The sequence below is a fragment of the Grammomys surdaster genome, unplaced genomic scaffold (genome assembly GCF_004785775.1).
Source record: "Grammomys surdaster isolate TR1022 unplaced genomic scaffold, NIH_TR_1.0 125125, whole genome shotgun sequence".
NCBI classification, from domain to species: domain Eukaryota; kingdom Metazoa; phylum Chordata; class Mammalia; order Rodentia; family Muridae; genus Grammomys; species Grammomys surdaster.
The window spans coordinates 506,928-526,279 of NW_021620026.1; the positions used below are offsets into that span (position 1 = coordinate 506,928).

The window sequence follows — 19,352 nt, forward strand, 5'->3', positions numbered from 1 at the left end:
GAGGGTTTTGTTGCTTCCTGTCATTTTTGCTAATAGTGGAGACATCGTTATCTTCTTTTGGGTTTGATGGAAAAGGATTATTTTCTTGCTCTTTCTAGGGTATGATTGCCCTCCTTGTATTGGAGCTTTCCTGCTATTATCCTTTGTAGTGCTGGATTTGTGGGAAGATACTGTGTAAATTCGGTTTTGTCATGGAATATCTTGGTTTCTCCGTCTATGGTAATTGAGAGTTTTGCTGGGTATAGTAGCCTGGGCTGGCATTTATGTTCTCTTAGGGTCTGTATGATATTTGTCCAGGATCTTCTGGCTTTTATAGTATCTGGTGAGAAGTCAGGTGTAATTCTGATAGGTTTGCCTTTATATGTTACTTGGCCTTTTTCCCTTACTGCTTTTAAAATTCTTTCTTTGTTTTGTGCATTTTGTGTCTTGATTATTATGTGATGGGAGGTATTTCTTTTTTGATCTAGTCTGTTTGGCATTCTGTAGGCTTCTTGTGTGATTATGGGCATCTCATTCCTTAGGTTAGGGAAGTTTTCTTCTATAATTTTGTTGAAGATATTTATTGGCCCTTTAAGTTTGGAATCTTCACTCTCTTCTATACCTATTATCCTTAGGTTTGGTCTTCTCATTGCATCCTGGATTTCCTGGATGTTTTGTGTTAAGAACTTTTTGCATTTCGCATTTTCTTTGACAGTTGTGTCAATATTTTCTATGGTATCTTCTGCACCTGAGATTCTTTCTTCTATCTCTTGTATTCTGTTGGTAATGCTTGTGTCTATGACTCCTGATTTCTTCCTTAGGTTTTCTATCTCCAGGGTAGTCTCCCTTTGTGATTTCTTTATTGTTTCTACTTCCATTGTCATGTCCTGGATGGTTTTGTTCAATTCCTTCATCTGTTTGTTTGCGTTTTCTTGTAATTCTTTAAAGGATTTTTGTGTTTCTTTAAGGACTTCATCCTGTTTACCTGTTTTCTCCTCAAGTTTTTTGATAGTGTTATTTATGTCCTTCTTATAGTCCTCTGTCATCACCATTAGAAGTGATTTTAGATCTGGTTCTTGCTTTCCTGGTGATATGGGGAGTTCAGGACTTTCTAATGTGGGAGAACTAGGTTCTGATGATGGCAAGTACTTTGGGTTGCTGATGTTTATGTTCTTGAGCTTGCATTTTGCCATCTGGATCGCCTTTGTGCAATCTGTGCTGTCTCTGACTAGAGCCTGTCTTTCCTATTATCTAGGTTATGTCAGAACTGGGCCCAAGATCTGCTCAGTGCTCAGGTGGAAACCAGAAGGGGCCCATGCTCAGGGTCAGGAGTGGATTCCTGGGTCCAAGTGGGTCCCAGTTGCTCCCTGTTTGGGGGGAAGTATTGTCACCTCCTAGCCTAAGATACTGCTTGAGTTAGAGCTCCTGAGAGCCCTGCTTCTTCTGTGTTCTGAGAGATTGAGTGCAGAGCTGACTCCCGGGATCTGCTGAGTGCTTGGTCTCAGACTGGAAGGAACCTGTGCTCTGGGCCAGGAGTGAATTCCTGGGTCCCAGTGGTCCCAGTTGCTCCCTGTTTGATGGCAAGTATTGCCACCTCCTAGCCTAAGATACTGCTTGAGTTAGAGCTCCTGAGAGCCCTACTTCCTCTGGTTTCTGTGAGATTGGGTGCAGAGCTGACTCCCGATCTGCCGAGTGCTTGGGCCCAGGCTGCATGGAGCCTGCGCTCTGAGCCAGGAGTGAATTCCTGGGTCCCAGTGGGTCCAGGTTGCTCCCTGTTTGGGAAGTGTTGCTTTTTCCTTACCTGGGATGCTGCCTGAGTTAAAGCTTCTGGGAGGCCCTCTTTCTCTCGGTTTTCTGAAGATGGGTACAGCGCTGCCACCTGTGACCTGCTCTGTGCTTGGGCCCAGACTGAAAGTTCATCATTGTATTTTTAATCTGTGAATATGTTAGTGATATAAAACATTTTTAATTTCAGAAAATGTAAAAATTATTTGTGCCATTCAAAAGCTGGGACATATTAATGCAAATATAATTCTATAGAAATAGCAGAGATCTATGATTAATGTTTAGAGGGTATTTAGATAAACAGCATGTACATCCCACTTTAAGCTTATCTCGGATTCCTCCATATGTTTTATATCAAATTACTAACTGTACTAATTTTAATTCTCAAGACTCTACTGGAAGTTTCTCCTTAGTAGCTTTATTTTTCCATCTTATATGTATATCACATGATCGTGATAGGTTAGACTGCAGATAATGGCAAACTAATGATAAAATAGGCTGACATTTAAAACTCATGGATGGATATATATAAGAGTTTGGATGGGAAAGGGGAGGATGAGATGACTTAATTATATTATAATATTTAAACAAAAAGAAATCATTTTTTTAAATATTTCAAAATCCAACTCAAATTTCTTTGTTGATATCAATAGATAAGTATGTAAGCAGTGATGCTTCTCAAAGTCATAGAGAGAGCAAACACTAGATTCAGATGTTTGAATGACAGCTGAGAGAAAAGGAAAACAAGATCTGTGTTACTAGAATACACATAGATGTTAAGATTCTACCAACTAAACAAATGTCTGGGTCCTTGGCAGAATGACGTCTTGTTACTCCTGGGACTGATATCTATGGTCCAGACTGTTTGAGACTTAGTTTCTATTATTAATGTCTTCTTTAGGGTGTGGATGGGTTCATCCATGCCATCAAAAAAGAGTCCGCATGATTTCCCCAACACTTGAGTGTATACATGCATGCATGTAGTGTGTGTGTGTGTGTGTGTGTTTTCTTGTGTCTGTCTGTGTGTGTGGTGCATGTGTGTGCACATATGCACACGTATTATAAATTTCTGGTTTCTTTGGAGACTCAGGGGGTCTCAGACAGCAGGGGGTAAAGAACAGAAATTAGTGGTGGGCATGGAGGTGTATTTCTAGGATGTGCCAAACCTAGGATGGTACAGAGGGATGGGGACAGGCCCCAAGGTGCTACTGGGTAGACTGTAGTTGAGATTCTTAATAGTGGGGGATATGGATCCTAATTTGGCCACTTCCTGTAGCCAGGCAGAACTCCCATAAGAGAGATAAGGGCAGCAACCCACTCATAAAACCAAGATGTGTTCTGCTTATAAGATGTGCAGGGACAAAGACAGAGCAGAAACTGAGAGAGTGGTCAATCAATGACCTGCCAAAATAAAGACCCATCTCACAAGCAAGAACCAATCCCTGACACTATTTATGAAACTCTGTTATGCTTGCAGACCAGAGCCTAGCATAAAGATTCTCTGAGAGGGTTCACTCAGAAGCCAATGGAAATAGAGACTCACAGACAAACATTAGATGGAACTAGGGGAGTCTTGTGGAAAAGTTGGGAGAAGGATTGAGGGACCCAAAGAATAAGGGACTCTCTAGAAAGACAACAGGTTGCAGAAGTGTGGTTTGGTCTTCCTCCAGGTCCCCTAACAACTGAAGAAGAGCTGTCCCTGAATTTGTTGTCTGCCAGTGGATCCTGTTTCCTTAGCTGGGCTACCTTGTCTCAATGGGAGAGGATATGCCTAGTTCAGAAGTGACTTGATGTCCTAGAGGAAAGGGGGAATGACCTTAGGGGGTTCAGAGGAGAATAAGATGGGGTGATGGAGGAGGATCTGTGTCAGAGGGTAATGGGAGGAGAGAGGGTCTGATACTGGCTTGTAAATTGAATAAATAAATAAATAAGTTAATTAAAAAATCTTTGAACACTAAAACACTTGACTCTCTCTTCACCTTATCTTTTTACTTTTCATAACCACCTGAAATGAACACTGATTTTTGTAACCATAATTTCAAGTGTAGATATGTCATAATATTCAAATTTTATAGCAATCTATTTATCAATACCCTGGAAGCAATGTTGAAAAGCTAAGAGCTGTTTGTATGTGTCTGAGTATGTGAGCATATACATGTGTGGTTAAGGTTGATTTTTATAAAAAGAACTACTGTGGTACAGAATTTAACAATCCCTTAGGACATATGTTTATGAATCTCAGTTACCCTGAGAATTCTTGTTATGAGAATTTCCTGTAGACAAAAAAATTCCTCCATAGTCTCATGAGATTGGTAATTTTCACATAACACTTTATGTCACATTCATCGATATTTAAAACACTTGAACTACAGGAAACTTTAAAATTGAGAGTGATGTGGTAGACTTTCATAAAAATGTGAGAAACTTAGTCAAATATATTTCTAAGAGAACATTTGTTCAGCATGTATTTTGTGGTAAAATAAGGTGCATGTACAGAAGGGCGGATCATCTCTCCTTTATATTCAGAGGGATGATAACCTGTTCTGAAATTAATATATCTTTTTAGTTGAGTTATTTTTAATTATTTCTTTGAGAATTTTACAAGATGAATTGAGATTTGACTACACTCATCCCACTCCCATCTCCTTTCAGATCAACTCTTCCTTCCCCACACATCTAACCTTGTACTCCTTGTTTGCTCATGCTTTTAACATATCAAGTCCTTTTGTACTGCCTATTCATTTTAACTCTAACACGTTGTATGAAAATAGTGTGCATTATCTAGTTTTTATGGGTTTTCTAATTAGGCACAAAGCAGATAATAAATACTGGTTATATTTACAGGCTTAAAACCTTATTGCTAAATTTAAAAGAAATATTTAATTACCATGTGATGCAGATGATATGTTTACAACATATACAACATTTAGAAATGAAGTGCTTTGGCATGTGTATCTGAAAAATCACATTTGTAACTGTATCACACTTTAGACACATCTGTTATTTTTCTTGACTCATCTTTTCTCCCCATTAGGTCATGGTTTGAATAAGAAGTCAGCAGTAGGAATCTCTACAGCACCAGCAGTGTTTCTCACAAAAAATATCACTAATGACACACCCTAAAAATTGGAGTGTTTCTAGTTTTTCCAATTATTTCTGTAGTACCACTGCAACCTGGTCACTATCTTCTTCACTGTGCTGGTTGCTTACCTAAACCTATTTTGGAATTTCCTACCTTATAATGATTATGTGTGAGAAATTTCTTTTTCTACTACATATACAATGCTATCCAATAGGAAAGGATTGGTAGTTATTGGGGCCATTGTGAATAACACAATTTGATAAGCTCATTTGCTATCTCAAGTGCCAAATAATGAGATATTAATGAAATTAAACAATGTTAAATATTGAATATGTACTTAAAAATCTATTTGAAGGATAACCACAAATGACAACTCGTGAAACTGAAACCTATGTTTCAAATGAAAAACATACCTCCATTAACAGAACAGTAGGGTTGGCTCAATTCTGTATTTTGTAGAATCTGAGTTCTTGTATACAATTGTGTTAAAGGACATGTTCATAAGAGGATTTGTATACTGATGTCTAAAATAATTGCACATTGCTATGAATGTAGAATTTTTAAGGTAGAAAAGAAAGAAGATGTGATATCATTTTTATATTTTCTGTAGATTTGCAAGAACAAACAAGAAATGAAGAACCAGTCAGGAGAATTAGAGTTCATTTTGCTTGGACTGACAGATGACCCTCAGCTACAAATTCTGATTTTCCTGTTTCTGTTTTTCAATTACATCTTGAGCATGATGGGAAATTTAGTGATCATCCTCCTCACCCTGCTGGATCCTCATCTCAAAACTCCTATGTATTTTTTCCTCCATAATTTCTCTTTCTTAGAAATTGCATTCACCACAGTGTGCATTCCCAGGTTCCTGATAAGCATTATCACTGGAGACAGAACAATTACCTACAATGCTTGTGCCGCTCAATTGTTCTTCTTTTTCTTACTAGGCACCACAGAGTTCTACCTCCTGGCTGCCATGTCCTATGACCGCTATGTAGCCATCTGCAGACCACTGCACTATCCCATCATCATGAATAGCAAAGTGTGCCACATACTGGTCCTCAGCTCCTGGGTAACTGGGTTCTTAGTCATCTTCCCTTCTTTGCTCTTGGGGCTCAAACTGGATTTCTGTACTTCTGGAACATTAGATCATTTTCTTTGTGACCCTTCTCCTGTCCTGCAGCTGTCTTGCACAGACACACGTTTCACAGAATTGATGGCTTTTGCCTTAGCTGTAATGACACTTGTCATCACCTGAATCTTAGTGATTCTCTCCTACATACTCATCATCAAAACCATTCTAAAGTTTCCTTCAGCTCAACAACAGAAAAAGGCCTTTCCACCTGCTCCTCACACATGGTTGTTGTCTCCATTACTTATGGGAGTTGTATCTTCATGTACATGAAAACATCAGCCAAGGAGAGAGCGACTTTAAATAAAGGTGTCTCTGTGCTCAACACTTCTGTGGCCCCTTTGCTAAACCCGTTCATTTACACTCTAAGGAACCAGCAGGTGAAAGATGCTTTCAAACATATGCTGCATAGATTTTGTACAAAACAATGAGACAAGGTGTAGACATAAACAACATGCTGTTAAAACATCAATGATAAAATAGACAGCAATCCTCAATTGCATTGATTGTAATCTGATCCATTTCACTCACTGAGTGTTTAAGTCATGATAACATTGTTCTCTTTAGATGCTTATATTGTCTTTCATTCCAGCACATCTTCCTAAGTGGGGGGTGAGAAAGCCTTCTTAAATCAGAATCTTAAATTCTATGCATACAGTTAAATTCTCTTCTCATATTTTTTATGTTTTAAATGCTTATTCAGCAGAAACTTACTATATTTAACAAGTTAATTAGCCTATTTTACTCATTTACATTGTAAGAGACACAGATAGAAAATGGCATAATGTAAAGTAAATGAGATTGTCAGAGCATGGTTTGACTTTCGTAATTTGAATGATGAATGTAACATATCGGGATAGATACATCACTTATAATGAAGCTTGAAAACTGAATAAAGAAAATATTTAAGAGTGCTGTGGTGAGTTATATAAAAGATGCCAAATAATTGGGATTCTGATGTAAAAAAAATCACTTGTACAAGTATTTAGATTGAGAATGATGTTTGCTTAAAACAATTAAAGTATGAGTTCTATGCTAATAATTTTATTGGTTTATAATTGTAAGTGTTGAAGATGGTAGCCAACCAAGACAATTTAATTTATTCATCAATAGGCTGCTATGGAGAATTTCTAACTATGAATTAAAAATTATAAATTTAAATGTCCTAATTAATTTGTATTATATAATGTCCATAAATTCATATCTTAAAACAATAATGTAAAATTATTTTAAACCAATGCATTGGACACATGCACATACTCATGTATAAAAAGAGGCCACCACAGTAAATTATTTCCTTTGCCTATTCACTTTGTGACATGACCTATTTCCAATTGGCAGTTTTTGGTAACTTTAAATTCATCTCACCTTTCTGAACTTTCATAGGAAAGAAACAGAACAGAGACAGTTTATGTTTGTTCTTTGGTTTCTACAGCGGAATGTGTTTCATTTTCCCATGCTTCTCCATGCATATGTTCTGATCTTCATGGGCATTATGCTATTTTTATAGCCAATTTTCCTCTCTTTATTGCAATAGTCTGCTAATTTCATTCCCTGAGCCCTCAACCAACAAGAATAAATAATTCTCAATGTGTGAGAACAAACTTCAGTTCATGAAAGCCTCTGTCTTTCTTTTTGCCATTATAGAAAAAAATGAACACCTGCTTATTAAGAAGCAATTTCTAATAAAATGCAGTTCCATTAATACTGGGGATTCCATTCTCAAGGTGAGGAATCTTATTAAATTTTCTCTGGTGAATAAGGTTGAAAACTTTGAATAGGGCGTATACCAAATTTTGTGACTCCTTTTATGTGAGGCGCGCGTGTAATTGTCTCGCCAGCAAGAACGCACCACACACACACACCAGAATCCTTCCGTAAAAACACGTTTATTCCCAAATACAAAATGGTGGAAGAAGACGCCAGGCCCAGGAAAAGCACTGCTTAATATACCCTTGGAGCGGTGCATTCACCTCTGATTGGCTGCTTACTCGTAACGTGCCAAACGCCGTGGGATGGGCTTTAACTTTGGCAGGCCTTTTCCATGGCACATGCGCAATTCACCTATTCACCAGGAAAAATCCCGGATGTCAGGCAAACGCGGCTTTAGCCAGCGCATGCGCGGCTTCCTACATCTGCCCCTTTTTGTTTTATTGTAGAGGGTGGTAGTTGAGATCCCTGGGCAGGTTTCGTAACTCCCATATTTGGGGGTCTCACGGCGGGTCTGAGTCTCTTTAGAGGGCAGTGCTCAAACTCTTACCCGTCACGGGGTCAGCCTCCCCACCCGCGGCTGCCCTGTCTTAGGTGGCCAAGGCTTATCCGTCCGCTCCGTTATTGACTTTCCAGACCTTCTATCCGTGGAACGAACACCTTAGTGGGCAGGGACTGTGTATAGAAATGTTTGAGGCTTTACCGGGTGTCTTTATCAGAAGCCCCTGGGTACAGTGGCTGAGGAATCTGTCTACTGGCTATTTCTTTTTTGTTTTGTTAAACAGGCACTGGTCAATGTCCCGTGTCTTAGGCTAGTTGACATTTCTCCACAGCCAGCACCAAAGAATGGTGAGCTCTCTGTCTAGGCTACGAGGGTCGCGCACCCACACCTGGCATTCTCAGAATGTGCGCCCCAGGTTGTGGCCACTCGTAATGCCTGTTACTGGATAGACTCACCACTCGTGGTGTATCTCTGGCATATGGGATCGACTTATTCCCGTCGTTGGGACCAATTGGCAACTGGCCTGGAGACAAAAAGATGGAGTTGTCTATCTGGCTGTCCTTGGCCTGTCTAGAGTGGTACCAGTCATGACTCAAACTCAAGGCCGATCAAGCAAATTCCATCTTGGGGGAATAAGCGATCAAGGACTAATAGTTTAAGACAGTCTCCCTTACCCTATCAGGTGCAATGGAAGCAAGTCCTCTGAGTGCAAGGGCTAAGGGAAACAGAAAGAGATGCAAACACCCATCCCTGTGCAATGGAGTCATCTCCTAGGGGTGCAAGGGCTGTTTGTCTCAAAATTCAGGTACCACAGCTACACAGACAAGAATCAGCCAGGCCAAGACTCCTCACCGACCCAGTACAATGGGCAAATCCTTTGAGGTGTAACGCTGATGGCCTAACATTTAGCACCACCACTCATGAGGGGGAGACTACTTATTTTTGAAGCAGTGATAGCCACACTGCAGGGGAAGCCCCTAGTTCTTTGGTCACAAGCGCCTGGCCAATAATAGCCTTGTCAAAATTTTGTTGAACTCTGAGTTTGCAATCCAACCAAAGGATGAATACTGATCCGCAACATAGGGCTTACCAAACAGGCCTACTCCCACCCACTTAAAAGAAAAGAAAAGAAGAAAGCTGAAGAATTCCAGGAGGACAGTCCCTCAGTCAGGGACAGATCCATGCGCGTCAAGTTGATGTTCACCACAGCTGTTCTCAGTTTTCTGAGTGTCTCACTGAAGTTTTCTAACCAATTTCCTGTAAGATATTAAAACAATTTTCTGGACAGATTAGTTACATTATGTCTGACTGGTATGGGTTTTGGAAAGGCAGATAATATGGTCCATCATCGTTTCCCCGATATACTAGGAACCTGTATCCCTTGGATCAGCACAAGGGCTGTCATCAGAGCCTGGAGGGTCCGCCTGGGTGTCACCTTCCAATATAGCAAGTCGCCGCGTCAGCCGCTCTGGTAGCCAAAACAGGTTGTCTTCTTCCTGTGGGAACACACAAACGGCTCCCCTGGCTCTTAATAAAACAATATCTGGGCCCTTCCATTGTCCGGTCAAAATGTTTTTCCATTTTACCCTCTCTTTCGGCCTGTCAGGCTCTAAACAGTGACGGTCAGCAGCCGAATGGCCCTGACTGTCCAGGTTTAAAATATTGAGAGTAAAAAGTGCTATAGAAACGGTGACTCGTGGCACTAAGGGCAGGGTCTCCTCGACTCCTCCCTTTTGTTTTATTAGATAAGACTTAAGAGTGCGATGAGCCCGTTCTATGATGCCCTGTCCCTGAGGGTTATAAGGGAGGCCTGTCAGATGGGTTACCTCCATTTGGCGACAAAATTGTCTAAACTTTTGAGAAGTGTATGCTGGCCCATTGTCCGTTTTAAGAATTTTAGGCTTCCCCCAGGCACTCCATGCCTCAAGGCAGTGTTGAATAACATGTGCTGCCTTTTCTCCGGTCAACGGAGAAGCAAATATAATTCCAGAATAAGTGTCAATGGAAACATGTAAATATTGTAATTTGCCAAAGGTTGGGATGTGAGTGACATCCATTTGCCAAATTTGTAGTGGCCGAATTCCTTGTGGATTAATTCCTACATGAGGCACTGGTAAAAACTGACAGCAATTCTGACATTGAGTAACTATATCTCTAGCTTCCTTTCTAGTTATCTCAAACCGACGACGTAACGTCTCTGCTGTCACATGAAAGTTTTTATGAAAATCTTTGGCCAAATCTAATTTTGAAGATAGGGCGATAGCAACCAATTTTGTGACTCTATCTGCTAGGTCATTCCCATGAGACATTGGACCTGGTAGACCTGAGTGAGCCCTGATGTGTGTAATAAAAACCGGAAATCTCCTATTAACTAAGGCAAATTGAATCTTTTGAAAAACTTTTACAAGTCTACTAGATGGTCTAATTAGCCCAGCCACTTCTAAGGCTTTAACTGCATTTACTACATAAAAGGAATCTGAAACAATATTTAAAGGGCCTGGAAAGGTTTCAAGAACCTCCAAAACTACCAAGCATTCCACAACTTGAGGTGAAGTCTCCTGGTATTGTTTGGCAGTGACCTTATTATCAATTACATAAGCACCCACACCTGTCTTTGACCCATCTGTGTAAACGACCACTCCATCCGGGAGCGGCTTTTGAGATAAGACATGTGGAAATACAATAGCTTGAGTTAAGGCAAACTGTAAAATGGGATGTTTAGGGTAGTGATTATCTATTTGACCATTAAAGGAGGTAACCAACACGGCCCAAACATCAGAGGTAGCAGTTAATATTTGAACTTGATGTGCAGTATAAGGCACTATTAAAACCTTAGGCTCCCTTCCAAAATGAGTGACAGCTGCTTTTAATCCCCGTAAGGCAAGCTGAGCAACCGCATCTGGATACCATTCAATAATCTTTGCAGGAGATGCCTTTCTTTCATCTCTTTCTGTAGGGGAGGGATCATGTTGAATAATCCTTCCCCGAATGTCCTTAACCGAGCGACATTCATTGGCCCAATGATATCCCTTCCTGCACTTAGTACATAACCCAGGGGTTTTCTTTTGTATAGGAGTACGACATTCTCGTTTCAAATGACCTGGTCTGCCACAATTATAACATACTTTACGGCCGCCAGGACTTGAGCGGCTCTGGCCTTGCAGGATAGCTGCTGCCAGGCCAGTGTTAGTCAGTGGGCCTCCAAGAACTCGGCAGACCTTTATCCAATCTGTCAGCCCTTTGTTTCTCCTAGGGGCAATAACTGCCTTACATTCTGGTGAGGCATTTTCATATACTAATTGTTCGATCAATGGCTTGACTTGCTCTGGGTCTCCAAAAATCTTGCCTGCTACTTCTGTCATTCTAGCAACAAATTCTGAAAAGGACTCCTGGGGGGCTTGTAATATTTTTGTTAAATTTCCTCCAGCCTCGCCCTTTTTCGAGAGGGCCTTCCATGCCTTAATTGCGGCGGTGGAAATCTGGCCATATGCTTCCCAATCATAGTTAATCTGGTCGGCAACATACTGTCCTTGCCCTGTTAATAATTCAAAAGTCCACTGTCTCTGATTGCCCTCCGTATTAGCATTGGCCTTTGCCTGTGCTTGAGAAGCTTCGTGCCACAAAGCCTTCCATTCCATATACTGTCCCATATTAGGGAGAGCAGCTTTTACTGTGTTCTGCCAATCATTCGGAGTCATTGCCATAGTGGCAAATCTCTCAAGCTGCATAATTGTAAAATTAGCATCAACTCCATACTTGTTAACCGATTCAGCGAATTCTTTAATAGAAGCATACTCTACAGGTGCGTGGACACGACCTCTTCCTGCGTCCTCAAACACTGGAAAAGCTTGTAACATTTTTCTCTTGTCTTCCTCTGAAAGGAAGGAGCCTGAGCAGCGCCTGTCCACATAAGGCGGAAGTGCTCCGAGAACATTAGGTTGGGAGGGCACTACAGGCCGAGAGGCTGTCCGGCTTCTATCTCTCGTTTTCCTCTGCTTTAGATTTCGAGGCAGCAACTGTTTATCTGGCTGGCATCTTTCCTCTTCATCTATCTCTTCATCTGAGTCCTCTGACTCGGAGGAAGTTAGCCCCTCCGACTCAGAGGCATCAAGCCCCAAAACTTCCTTTACCGGATAAAGAGATCTCTTTCTGAGGCTTCCTCTCCTTCTGTCTCTCCCAAGGGTGTTCTTCCCCTCATCTTTCATCCCCGTGAATTGTTCCTCGGGGAGGCTTAATTTCTTTAATATATCCTTTTTCCCTTTTCCTTTCTGAATTTCTAAGTGCTTCCTTCTTTTCTCTGTTTCTGACATGCTAACCCGTAATCCGTCTGCCACTCCCCGAACCGCCACGAAAACCAAAAGGAAGAGAACTAACGCTACCAGCACCATATCGAGAGCCTCTAAAGTTCCTGCCAACTGGGGAGGGAAATAAATTAAATCAAGTCCAAACATATCTCTCAGAGAGCATTACCTTGTTCTACGGTTCTGGATTCACTCCACGCATAGAGGACGAGTGGAGGGCCTTCTTAAACAGCGCCGGCGATGGTAAATTCTCCCGGGTTTCTCAGCACCAACTGTGAGGCGCGCGTGTAATCGTCTCGCCAGCAAGAACGCACCACACACACACACCAGAATCCTTCCATAAAAACACATTTATTCCCAAATACAAAATGGTGGAAGAAGACGCCAGGCCCAGGAAAAGCACTGCTTAATATACCCTTGGAGCGGTGCATTCACCTCTGATTGGCTGCTTACTCGTAGCGTGCCAAACGCCGTGGGATGGGCTTTAACTTTGGCAGGCCTTTTCCATGGCACATGCACAATTCACCTATTCACCAGGAAAAATCCCAGATGTCAGGCAAACGCGGCTTTAGCCAGCGCATGCGCGGCTTCCTACACTTTTAGGCCCTCCCTCAGCTGAAAATTAGAACTCACTTTGTTTACATTGCTTACAACAGGTTCTGAAATTCAACCTCATTTGAAGCAGAGTAGAGGGGACCTCTGAAAATCGTCAATAGAATGTATGAGAAATTAGATTTAAAGCTAACTTGAGCTTTTTTGAGAACATACTTAGACATCCTAAATTCTCTATGGAACAGGAATATGATCTTTGTTCTCTTTTCTGTCCTCTAATGTAAATTTTGCAATCTAATCCCCAGACCTATAGCAGACTACATGCAATATCTGTTCTCCTTCTCTGGTACCACTCCCTGGAGACTCTTACAAACCTTCTTGCAGACCCAGAATTACCTCCTTCCTGTGGACCATCTCATCCTCACCTCACTTCTAGCCCATCCTCATTCCTTCTTGTCAGCACCCAATGCTTAGAATCCTACTAGCTACTAATTTCCAAATCTATCAATAGCCTAGAACAATTCTTTATCAAGCAATTTATAGCCACCACATTCTCCTAAGATAAAAAAAGGGGAAATGGCAACCAAAGCATGAAACACTCATACAACAAGGACAAGTACAGATATCAGCACCTAGAAATACAATCATTACAAACCTGAATTCTACACAAGTACAAAAATGCAGCCATTAATACCCAAGATAATATTTATCCAAAAGAACCCAACAAATCTACTGTAGTAGTCCCTGAGAAATGCAATTTACCTGTAATACAAGACATAATCTTCACAATAGATATTAGGAATATACTCAAGTTCCTGAAAGAAGATATAAATAAACAAACAAGCAAATAAATAAATAAATACATAAATCTCACAGTAAAGTCTATGAAAATAAACACAAACAGTATAAGAAATTAGGAAAACAGTTGAAGACATGAAAGTAGAAACAGAATCTCTAAAGGAAACCCAAACTGAGGTAAAACTATAAATGAAAATGTTAGGAAATCAAATAAAAGGTTCAGAGATAAGTCTCACTAACAGATTGCAAAAATGGAAGAAAAAAATCTCAGATGTTGAAGACAAAATAGGAAGATGAATAACTCAGTCAAAGAAAATGTTAAATCTAAAAAAAAAAAAAAAAAGATGAACCACAAAACACCAAAAAAACCAGGGACATTATGCAAACACCAAGTCAACAAATAGTAAGAATAGAGAAGTGAGAAAAAAAAAAAGGTCAAAAATCACAGAAAATTTATTCAACAGCATCATGGAAGAAATTTAGCCTAACCTAAAATAGAAGGTGCTTATCAAGGTACAAGAAGCATACAAAACACCAAACAGATTGGACCAGAAAATAAGAACCACTCCAGACATAATAATCAAAATACTAAATGCACATAACAAAGGAAAAATATTAAAAAGCTAAAGGTAAGAAGATCAAAAGCATATCTATAAGAATAAACTTGACTTCTGAATCTAAAAGCCAAAAGGGCCTAGACAAACATCACACAAACTCTAAGAGACCACAGATGCCAGCCAGCCCAGACCAATAATATCCCAGCAAAACCTTCAATCACAATAGATGCAAATAGTAAATATAGCACAATAAAATGAAACTTAACCAGTATCTGTCTATATATCTGTCTCTACAGGCAGCACTAGAAATAAATTTTCAGCCTGAAGAGATTAACAGCACCCTTTTAGCAAAGGGACAAGTAACCTCAGATCAATAAATCAAAAGAAAATAAAAACCGACACCATAACAAAATAAAAGGAATCAACAGACACAGATCAACAATTTTATCAACATCAATGTTCTCAGTTCCTCAATAAAAAGACACAGATAACAGACTTCCCTTAAAAACAAGATCCATTCATTTTCTGCATTCAAAAAACATACCTGAACTTCAAGGATAGACATTACCTCAGTGTAAAAGGGTGGGAGAAAAAACAAGCAAATGGACCCAACAAGTAAACCAGTGTAGTTTTTTTTGCTATAAGACAAAAGAGAATTTAGACCAAAACTAATCAGAAGAGATAAGGAAGGATACTACATTCCGATTAAAAAATCCACTAAGATGATATTGCAATTCTAAAAATGTATGCTTCAAACACAAGGTCACCCAAGTTCTTAAAACACTAAAAATAACCCCACATATTTACCCTCACTCAGAGATAATGGGTAAATTCAATACTCGACTCTCACCATTAGACCAGTCATCTAGAGAAAAACTAAGTAGAGAAATGCTGGAGCTAAGTCACATCACGAATCGTATGGACCTAATTGATATTTATAGAACGTTTCATTTAAATAGAAAAGAATATACCTTGTTCTCAGCAACTCATAGAACTTTTCCCAAAATTAATTACTGCTTGGAGCCTAACTAGCACTAGTTCTTTCAAGAAAACAGTGATGGGGTATGGAGTCAGCAGAGAGGCCAAGGTTTTTTTATCTTTGGCAATTCTGTCTACAACACTTTGCTATTCTAAGGCCAGAAACCACTGGCTTCTGGTAGTTAACATCTGCTGTTTTGCAGTGAGGTATTAATAAAGGAATTGGTAAAGTAATTAGCTTATTTTGGTTCTATAGTCCTTTACTTGGGAGCCCATAGCTGATCTGGAGAGAGGTTGGGAGTTAGTTACCTCCTTATGAACCAAGAAAAGAAAATTATGCTCACATAAAAATTACATTCACTCAGAATGAAAAGAGACTCTATTCATTTTACATACACATATACATACATACATACATACATACATACATACCTACATACATACAACATACATATATGTACACACATTCATACACACACATTTTCCTCGGGCCTGACCACCTGTCTCATCAATTCCACAAGTGTTCATGCATACTTATGTATACACACACCTATACTTTCACATGTATACATACATAATGTAGATGGAGCAAAAGCTCCCATGAGCAAGTTCCAATGATCAAGTGTCAATGTAGATAAAACTCATTCATTCTGGATAAAAAAAAAAAAAAGCTCCAATCTTGTTTTCCTTCGCACTTACTAAATGGCTTCTGACAGATTACATAATTGGACATGCAAAAAGAAAAAAGAAAGAAAAAAAAAGAAAAAAACTAAAGAGAAACTCAAAGAATTTACACTAAATCTATTTTCTGTTTTTGCATAATGTCCAACCCACACATAATTGGTAAAGACAAGTAACATGATTCCAAAAAATTACAGAAATAGTTGAGTTTGGTGGTATGGATGTTGTTGTTTTGATTTTAAATTTTTTTCATTAATTTATTTATTCACTTTATATCCCAATAGCACCCCCATTCTTCCTTTCCTCCCAGTCCCACCTTCACAAATACCTCACCCCATTACCCTCTCCACATTTCCTTAGAGAAGGGAAATCCCTCTTGGGAACCATCTGGCCCTGGGACATCAAGCAGGGTTAAGCATATCCTCTCCTTCTTTGACCCTCTCAGTCAGTCCAGCCAGAATAAGGGGATCCAATGCCAGACAACAGATCAGAGACAGCTCCTGTTACAATTGTTAGGGGAACCACATGAAGACCTTGCTGCACATCTGTTACAAATGTGTAGGTGAGCTTGTTCTAGCCCCAGCATGCTCTTTGGTTGGTGGTTCAGTCTTTGTGAGCCCCATGTTAAGTTGACTCTGTAGGTGTCTCTGACCCTTCTGGCTGCCTCAGTCATATGCCCCACTCTTCCACATGACTCCCAGAGTTACCCAGATGTTTGACTGAGGGTCTCTGCTTCTGTTTCCATCAGTTGCTGGATGAAGTCTTTCAGGAGACAGTTATTCTAGGCTCCTGTTTGCAAGCATATGTGTCACAAGTTAGGCCAGTCATAGTTGACCATTCTATTAGGCTCTGATCCACCTTTATCCCTGTGATTCTAGTTGTCAGGATGAATATTTGAGTTGAGGTTTAGTGGGTGGGTTGATGTTACCCTTCCAACACTGGAAGTCCACCTGACTACAGGAAGTAACCACTTCAGTCTCCATATCTGCTGCTGGCTGGAATCTCAGCTAGGGTCACCCCCATAGACTTCTTGGAATCTCTTCCATCCCAGGTCTCCAGCTATTCCCAGAGATGTCCCCGACGGTTTGCCATTCTCACTCTCAGCCTTTTCCCACATTCCTTAATCCTATACCTGATCCCTATCCACTTCCTTCCTCACTCTCTCTCTCACCTAGTTACCTCCCTCTACCCACCGCCAATGACTAATTTTTTCCCCTTCTGAGTGAGATTCATGCATGTTTCCTTGGACCCTCCTCATTATTCAGTTTCTTTGTGTCTCTGAATTGTACTCTGATTATTTTACACTTTATGGCTAATGTACACTTATAAATTAATATATACCATGCATGTCTCCCTGGGTTTGAGTTGCCTCACTCAGGATGATATTTTCTAGTTCCATCCATTTGCCTACAAATTTCATAATATCTTTGTTTTTATTAGCTGAATAGCATTCCATTGTGTAGATGTACTCCATTTTCTTTATCCATTATTTAGTTGAGTATCTGGGTTATTTTCAGTTCTTGGCTATTATGAATAAAGCTGCTATGAACAAAGTTGAGCAATTTTCCTTTTGGTATAGTGGAGCATCATTTGTGTATATGTCCAGGAATTGCATATCTGGGTCATAGGGTAGAACTATTTTCAATTTTCTGAGAAACTGTCAAATTGATTTCCAAAGTAGATGTACCAGTTTACAATCACACCAGCAATTAAGCAATGAAGTATTCGTGCTCCAAATCCTCTCCAGCAGGTGCTGTCACTTGAATTTTTTCATCTTAGCCATTCTGAGCAGTGTAAGATGGAATCTCTGTGTTTTTTGATTTGCATGCCTAATGACTAAGGACATTGAACATTTCTTTAAGTGCTTCTCAGCCATTAGTGACTCCTCTGTTGAGAATTCTCTGTTTAGCTCTGTATGCCAAATGTTTATTAAATTATTTTATTTATTTACATTTCAAATGTTGCCCCTTCCCAGTTTCCCCTTCCTGAGTGCTTCACCTTGCACCCCACCACTTTGCTTCTGAGTGGGTGCTCTCCCACGCACCCCCACATCACTCCTGCCAGCATCTGTTTCTCTGGGGCATTAAGTATTCGCAGCTGTGTGGGTTCATTACTTGTTCTTCCGTTCTATTCTTCTAATCAGCCTGTCTGTTTTTATGCCAATACCATGCAGTATTTTTATTTCAACAGCATCTTTATCACAAATATTTAATATTTCTCTATTAAATACAATACAATTAATCAACTTACTCTAAATAGTAAGCTATTCTTGCCTTTCCCTATTAACTTCTAAGCAGTAAAATAGTTAAAGTAAAAGACAACTATCAACTGCCAGGATTCAATCACCAACAGCATTAGTAATTTCTAAAAAATGATGACTTTGTGAACCAGAAATCTGGATGCTACTCTGTAACACGGATGGTGACCGCCTTGTATATCATTCACTGCTTCTGTGCAGCATGATCCTTGTTGTTAAAAAGAAAGTAACAAGATAATAATGCACACTTTTGTGTGCCACACAGAAATCTTGTGAGAATTAATTCTCAAAAAAGACTTTAGAACTTATTAAGAAAAGCACTTTAGAATATAAACACCATGCAATTGTTCTTATTACTGTTAGCTAGAAACATAATAGAAAGAAATAGCATGATTATTGTGGAACCTGAGTTAGTGTACCTTCATATGAATATGGATGAGTATTGATGAGTATTATTTTCCTGTCCATCATTATAAAAATATGGTTCCTGGTTGAACTGTTAGTGAAATGATGAGAAAATCTAAGGTGAATATTAGCAGTCTATTTTCATTTTGTTTTATCAAAATAATCTATTTTACAATTACTATTAACTTTCAATAACCTGCAGCAAAAATGATTTAAAGCTCAATATGTGCATTGAAATGTACTTGCTTTTTTAATATGTGAAAGCTGATTGAAATTTCATTTAAGCACAATTTCTGGATCACAGATTTTAAGCAAAATGAAAGGGAGTTAGGTTACCATTTAACATGGCTATAAAAATCATTTTTTTCAGTGACTGGAGGAACAGAAGGATTGGTCAAAGTAACTTTTATCTTCTTTGGGATTCCCTACAAGCTTGCTTTTTTTTTTTTTAACTTGGCTTAATGCATGCCACAATAATCAGGATTTTTTTTATGACTATTGCTCTGTAGTACAGCTTGAAATCAGAGATGATGATGCCTCCAGAAGTTCTTTGATTGTACAGAAATGATTTAGCTATCCTGGTTTGTTGTTTTTCCTTATGAAGTTGAGAAATGATCTTTCAAGATCTCTACA

At 39.5% G+C, this 19,352-nt stretch overlaps 1 pseudogene; it reads left to right on the forward strand.

Moving 5' to 3' along the window:
* Window positions 1–5,477: 5,477 nt before the first annotated feature.
* On the forward strand, window positions 5,478–6,409 carry LOC114637025 (annotated as a pseudogene).
* The last annotated feature ends 12,943 nt before the right edge of the window (window positions 6,410–19,352 follow it).